A 6,170-nucleotide genomic window follows, 5' to 3' on the forward strand; every position below is an offset into this window, starting at 1 on the left:
ATTATAATCGCTACGCGTATTTTATTTTCAAATTACAAAAAGAATATTAAGACAAAATCCCGTAATCGCAACTCATAACCTAAAACCTAAAATCACAACTCAGTCCCATCTCCATCTCTCACTCTCTACGGCGAAGAAATCCGTCCCCATCTCCGAAGATTTCCGTCCCCATCTCCGGCGAAATCCCTCACAACCATTCACGGTCAGAAATCCCTCACAATATTCAGAAATGGAAAATCAACCTCCGAGGGTTAGTTTTTTTAATTATTTTTATTTTGAAATGTTTGCATTATTGTAGGTTTTTCATATTGAAACTGATGATAAGTTTACTGGTCATTTCAATAATAGATTAACCATTTCACTTAGATTTCATTTCGCGTTACGATTCTGTCGTTGCGATTTTCATTTCGCGTGCTATTCTCTCGTTCCGATTTTCAAGTTAGTATTTGTCTTTGTCTTTGTTCTGTCTTTGGTTGAAGTAATGCAATCCATTCAAGTTTCAATTTGCAGAAGAGTCGCAACGAGATAAATGAAAATCGCAACGAGAGAATGACTGTCGCAACGAGAGAAATGAAAATCGCAACGAGAGAATCGCAACGCGAAATGAAAATCGCAACGAGAGAATCGCAACGCGAAACCAAAATCGCATTGCGATTTTCATTTCGCGTTGCGATTATCTCGTTGCGATTTTCATTTCGCGTTGCGATTCTCTCGTTGCGATTGTCATCTCGCGTTGCGATTCTCTCGTTGCGATTTTCATTTCAACCAAAAGACAAAACAGTGTTGCAAATTTTAGTTTCAAGAATAAACTACTACTTTTATGTTTATTGTTTTTGGTATATCTTCACAGTGTAGTTTTTGGTATATCTAACTTGGTATGTTTATTGTTTTTGTAGAAATTTTTTTCGGCTCAATTGACCTTGAGAAATAAAGTCAGCCTGGCCACTACAATTGCAAAGAAGCTTTCACCTGCTCAAAGACAATTGTTTGAGGAAACCTGCTTCGGGCCATGGCTGAGAGTACAGCATCCGGGTGGAGATGCTAATTTGACCCATTTGTGGCTTCAGACCATGACATCAAATCTACCCGACAGTATACAACGTGGTGAGGAAGAGATATGGTTTCATTTTCCACCAGCGTATACTTGTTTTGGGCGGAAGGAGTTCTGCTTAATCACTGGTCTACGATTCGGACACGATGATGTAGGCCGGTACACTCGTCATATCGCCCGCCCATCATGGTTATCCCGGGTTTTTCCGGATGAGTCAATGGAGAAGCCGAACCTACATGTCGACGACCTGAAGAAATTGTTTAATAAGAAAGCTGGTTTCACTCGGATGGATGACGTCGATGTTGTCCGAGTATGCCTTCTACTACTTGTGTATGCCGGCTTTTTAGGCAGAGAGGCCAGACAACCTATTCATCGGGAGCTAATAATATGGTAGAGGACCTGAATGCATGGAATCTGTTTCCGTGGGGTTCGTATATATGGAAAGCTACCTGGACTAAGTTGTCGTCTGCCTTTGATGACCGCAAAAGTTTGCGGGGCGATGGGTCCAAATACACTTTGTCAGGCTTTGTTTGGGCCTTTAAGGTAAGAATTTCTATATAATGTTTCTAAAATTATAATTAATTATTTAACAATTACTAATTTTGTTATTATATTGTTTGTAGATTTGGATATTCGAGGCTTTCCCCAGCATGCGTACATATGCAATAAAAACGTCAAATGATATTCCCAGGGCTATTTCCTGGAAGAGGAAAACTCTGTTGGATTGGGAAGACTTAATACCATATGCCACAATAAATAATGTAAGTTAACACAAATACTTTCATATAATATATAAACAAGTTATTAATAGTAGACGTTTAACTTTGTTGAGTTTTTATATTGAGAAAATCGCTCAGTGACCAAAAAAAAGTTATAATTACGATTTTAACCAACTTTTTTTGGATTTGCCAAAATGACCAACAAAATCGCAACGCGAAATAAAAATCGCAACGCGATCCCCAGAATCGCAAATCAGTTTCCAGAATCGCAAATCGTTTCCAAAATCGCAACGCGATTCTTGAAAATCGCGATGCGATAGTAAAATTCGCATTGCGATTTTCCATAATCGCAACGCGAATATGAAAATCGCAACGCGAACACATAAATCGCAACGCGTATCCGTAAATCGCAACGTGTATCCGTAAATCGCAACGCGTATGGGTAAATCGCAATGCGTATCCGATATCGCAACGTATCCGTAATCGCAACGATAATAAAATCGCAACGCGTATCCGTAAATCGCAACGCGATATTTAAAGCGCCATTATAATCGCTACGCGTATTTTATTTTCAAATTACAAAAAGAATATTAAGACAAAATCCCGTAATCGCAATCATAACCTAAAACCTAAAATCACAACTCAGTCCATCTCCATCTCTCACTCTCTACGGCGAAGAAATCCGTCCCCATCTCCGAAGATTTCCGTCCCCATCTCCGGCGAAATCCCTCAAACCATTCACGGTCAGAAATCCCTCACAATATTCAGAAATGGAAAATCAACCTCCGAGGGTTAGTTTTTTTTTAATTTTTATTTTGAAATGTTTGCATATTGTAGGTTTTTCATATGAAACTGATGATAAAGTTTACTGGTCATTTCAATAATAGATTAACCATTTCACTTAGATTTCATTTCGCGTTACGATTCTGTCGTTGCGATTTTCATTTCGCGTTGCTATTCTCGTTTGCGATTTTCAAGTTAGTATTGTCTTTGTCTTTGTTCTGTCTTTTGGTTGAAGTAATGCAATCCATTCAAGTTTCAATTTACAGAAGAGTCGCAACGAGATAAATGAAAATCGCAACGAGAGAATGACTGTCGCAACGAGAGAAATGAAAATCGCAACGAGAGAATCGCAACGCGAAACCAAAATCGCATTGCGATTTTCATTTCGCGTGCGATTCTCTCGTTGCGATTTTCATTTCGCGTTGCGATTCTCTCGTTGCGACAGTCATTCTCTCGTTGCGATTCTCGTTGCGATTTTCATTTCAACCAAAAGACAAAACAGTGTTGCAAATTTTAGTTTCAAGAATAACTACTACTTTTTAGTTTATTGTTTTTGGTATATCTTCACAGTGTAGTTTTTGGTATATCTAACTTGGTATGTTATTGTTTTTGTAGAAATTTTTTCGGCTCAATTGACCTTGAGAAATAAAGTCAGCCTGGCCACTACAATTGCAAAGAAGCTTTCACCTGCTCAAAGACAATTGTTTGAGGAAACCTGCTTCGGGCCATGGCTGAGAGTACAGCATCCGGGTGGAGATGCTAATTTGACCCATTTGTGGCTTCAGACCATGACATCAAATCTACCGACAGTATACAACGTGGTGAGGAAGAGATGGTTTCATTTTCCACCAGCGTATACTTGCTTTGGGCGGAAGGAGTTCTGCTTAATCACTGGTCTCGATTCGGACACGATGATGTAGGCCGGTACACTGTCATATCGCCCGCCCATGGTTATACCCGGTTTTTCCGGATGAGTCAATGGAGAAGCCGAACCTACATGTTGACGACCTGAAGAAATATTTAATAAGAAAGCTGGTTTCACCGGATGGAAGACGTCGATGTTGTCGAGTATGCCTTCTACTACTTGTGTATGCCGCTTTTTAGGCAGAGAGGCCAGACAAACCTATTCATCGGGAGCTAATAATATTGGTAGAGGACCTGAATGCATGGAATCTGTTTCGTGGGGTTCGATATGGAAAGCTACCTGGACTAAGTTGTCGTCTGCCTTGATGACCGCAAAAGTTTGCGCGGGCGATGGGTCCACATACACTTTGTCAGGCTTTGTTTGGGCCTTTAAGGTAAGAATTTCTTATAATGTTTCAAAATTATAATTAATTATTTAACAATTACTAATTTGTTTATATTGTTTGTAGATTTGGATATTCGAGGCTTTCCCCAGCATGCGTACATATGCAATAAAAACGTTCAAATGATATTCCCAGGGCTATTTCCTGGAAGAGGAAACTCTGTTGGATTGGGAAGACTTAATACCATATGCCACAATAAATAATGTAAGTTAACACAAATACTTTTCATATAATATATAAACAAGTTATTAATAGTAGACGTTTACTTTGTTTGAGTTTTTATATTTTAGGAGGCCAACATTCCATTACAAAGACTGACACCCACGGAGGAAGAGCTTGCACTGATTGGTGGCAAGCTAGTCAGAATTTTTTGATGGCACGGATGATGAGCAGCATCCACTTCCTCCAATTCGAGAGCCATCACCTCACCTAGAGCGTGTTTTCCCTGTTTTGGAACGTAAACATTGGATTCTCGTCGAGCTTCAGCTCCCATCCCTTAAGACAATAGTGTATGACAGCATGATAAATTACATATCATTGGCTGATTTAAGAGATTATTAAGGGATGGAGCTCTCATTTGGCTAAATTCTTGGATGCGATCATTATTGGACTCGTTCTGGAAACAAGAAGCCAAAAAGCTCAATATTACAGTTATTAGAGACGAGACCGCGCCACAACAAACGAGCGGAGCCAGAGGAGATTGTGGTCCTCTCGTATGCTTGGCGTTGGAGCGTTTAACGACGGGAAGCATCAAGTATCTACCTCCCACCGATAGAGATAGAGCTGCAGTAGGCTTGTGGTTTCGGCATTATATGGCTAAATCGATATATACGAGACGCTGCCTACCTGCATCCGCGTTATAAAATGTCCATAAACAATTGGTAAGTTTATATACTTTTGGTTTGAAAATGTTTGGTTAAGTCCTAGAATTCAATAATTTGCTGTTTGTAGGTTTTAGATGTGTAGAAGTGTTGTTTGAGCAAATGTTTGGTTTCTGCAGGTTAATCTCAGAAGTGAACTGCGTGAAATGATGTGGCTGCAAAAGTTATTCAATAGTTTAATTGATTGTTTTTTGATTGTTTAATTGATTTGTAAAAGTTGATTCAATAGTAGATGATCGGAAATAAGAATTATTGCTTATTTTTGATTGTTAATTGATTTGTAAAAGATGATTTGTAAAGTTGATTTGTGTAATTGATGCGAATATAATTCTTATTTGTGCTTGTTTAATTGATTGAAATGTAATGGTTGATTTTGTTGATTTCAATCTGCATTATGTTGAAGGCAAAATTGACTATCGCAATGCGAAATGAAAATCGCAATGCGAAATGAAAATCGCAACGAGAGAATCGCAATGCGAAATGAAAATCGCAATGCGGAATGAAAATCGCAATGGGAGAATCGCAATGCGATTTTAATTTCGCATTGCGATTCTCTCGTTGCGATTTTCATTTCGCATTGCGATTCTCTCGTTGCGATTTTCATTTCGCATTGCGATTCTCTCGTTGCGATTTCATTTCGCATTGCGATTCTCTCGTTGCGATTTTCATTTCCGCATTGCGAAATGTAATGGTTGATTTTGTTGATTTCAATCTGCATTATGTTGAAGGAAAAATTGACTATCGCAATGCGAAATGAAAATCGCAATGCGAAATGAAAATCGCAACGAGAGAATCGCAATGCGAAATGAAAATCGCAATGCGGAAATGAAAATCGCAACGAGAGATCGCAATGCGATTTTCATTTCGCATTGCGATTCTCTCGTTGCGATTGTAATTTCCGTGTTGCGATAGTCAAATGCATGCCTAATAGTGATAACAACTGAATAACAAGAGTTGGTTAAGTCAAAATGGTTGGCCTGAGTCATTAATTCAACTGAAAATGTTAAAAGTTCACACATAAAATCCACATAATGATTGGATTTTGAAGATGGTTGCCTTTTGCTTGACACATATGAGCTTTGGATTTTGATGGATCCATATTTGGTAGAGGAAAGATGATTTTGAGGCACTGGTGATCCACATGTCAACCTTGTATGACCACTTTCCTTGCACCGACTACATGTTCTCTTTCTTCTCTTCACCCTTAGACGGTATACGATCGTGACTTTTGGTCGGCCAGTAGCCTTCTGTCCATGTCTGGTGGCAAAAACTGTTTGTAAGTCATCTGGTATGTCCCACTCAGAAGGATGGGAATAGGGTACAACAGATGTTTGCCATTTCATACAACTACACGTCTTGCATTTAGTCTTTGCATTTAGATCGACTAGCCCATTTAAGTTATTATCCAATACTTGAAACAAAGTGTTTG

Source organism: Hibiscus syriacus, unplaced genomic scaffold (genome assembly GCF_006381635.1).
Source record: "Hibiscus syriacus cultivar Baekdansim isolate YM2019G1 unplaced genomic scaffold, ASM638163v2 tig00000738_pilon, whole genome shotgun sequence".
NCBI classification, from domain to species: domain Eukaryota; kingdom Viridiplantae; phylum Streptophyta; class Magnoliopsida; order Malvales; family Malvaceae; genus Hibiscus; species Hibiscus syriacus.